Source organism: Poromitra crassiceps (genome assembly GCF_964638095.1).
Source record: "Poromitra crassiceps genome assembly, chromosome: 19".
In the NCBI taxonomy this organism is placed as follows: Eukaryota; Metazoa; Chordata; class Actinopteri; order Beryciformes; family Melamphaidae; genus Poromitra; species Poromitra crassiceps.
In genome coordinates this window covers 5,359,953-5,360,995 of record NC_139646.1, presented here as the reverse complement: position 1 = coordinate 5,360,995, position 1,043 = coordinate 5,359,953, and the positions used below count along the sequence as shown (strand labels likewise).

At 39.4% G+C, this 1,043-nt stretch overlaps 1 protein-coding gene across 2 annotated transcripts in view; it reads left to right on the top strand.

Annotated features, from left to right (window-relative positions):
• Window positions 1-420, top strand: part of micall2b (mical-like 2b) — a 23,883-nt gene extending 23,463 nt beyond the window's left edge. For both annotated transcript variants that reach the window (XM_083655929.1, XM_083655928.1), the window contains exon 16: window positions 1-420. This exon is cut by the window's left edge and continues 2,204 nt beyond it. The gene's annotated coding sequence lies outside the window, so the exon portion shown is untranslated.
• Window positions 421-1,043: the final 623 nt, after the last annotated feature.

Genomic DNA, 1,043 nt, shown 5'->3' with positions numbered 1-1,043 from the left:
ATTATTGTACAAATATTTATATATATTTCCCATCTTCTCACCTTTTTCTATCATGTCTGCAAATTATGACCAGACTCAATTGATTTATAGTGATTTTATGAACAGACTAGTTGCCACAGAGAACATCATTGGTCTATGGTGATGTGAAATTGACTCAAATCAATGCCGTTAAATGTATTTTGTTTCTTACATAAAGTGTGTTGCAGGATTAAAAATGATATCCATAGTCTGTATTAAGTTGATTATTAATCTGTAGTTGTTTACTGCTGCCCTCAATTCCGGCCCCATGAAGTTTTTTGATAGTCACAGCCACATGAACTACTGAAATTGCTGTAGTGATGATGCATTGGCACCATACAAACACCAGGGGGCAGCATGTACCTTTTCATAAGAGCTCTCCTCCTAGCTTGGTCAGTACAGATAGTCCAACCTGTAAATACAGTGAAGGGTAAATGGAGTGGAGTTAGGCTACTTTTGTATCTTTATTTTGAAAGTGTGTGTGTGTGGGTGTTGGGGGGGGGGGGCTGACAATTAAATATCTTGTTTTTTTCTCTCCATGCTGCCGGTAATGTTAAGAAGCACACCTTCAGTCTGTCATCACTTAGACACTTCATTTGAATTCACTGAAACATAACAATACAAATGTCATGAAATTACATTTCTCTTACTCTTGTCAGACATTTGCACAACCATAAGTGACTTGATTTCTGGCCACAAAATGCCAAGAAGCCACGAATTTTGCTCAATCAATGACCAACGTCAAAAGAAGCTAACGTTAGCAGCCGGGAACATGCTGTCAGTCTAAGTCTTATTTTCGGCGAAATACAGGACAAGTTATGACGGCTTGAGTAAGAAGTGGCAAAGAAAAATAATTGTTAATATTGACGTGGTTGGGAAAAGTCTCATTTGACATTCTGCCCTGCTCATTTTTGCAGTCGTCTCCTTCCATTTCTATATACAACTAGCGGAATACCCGTGCATCCCTGTGTGACCAGTGGAGGCAGCGCAGCCATTGCGCAGCATCATCAATTCGGCCATTAATC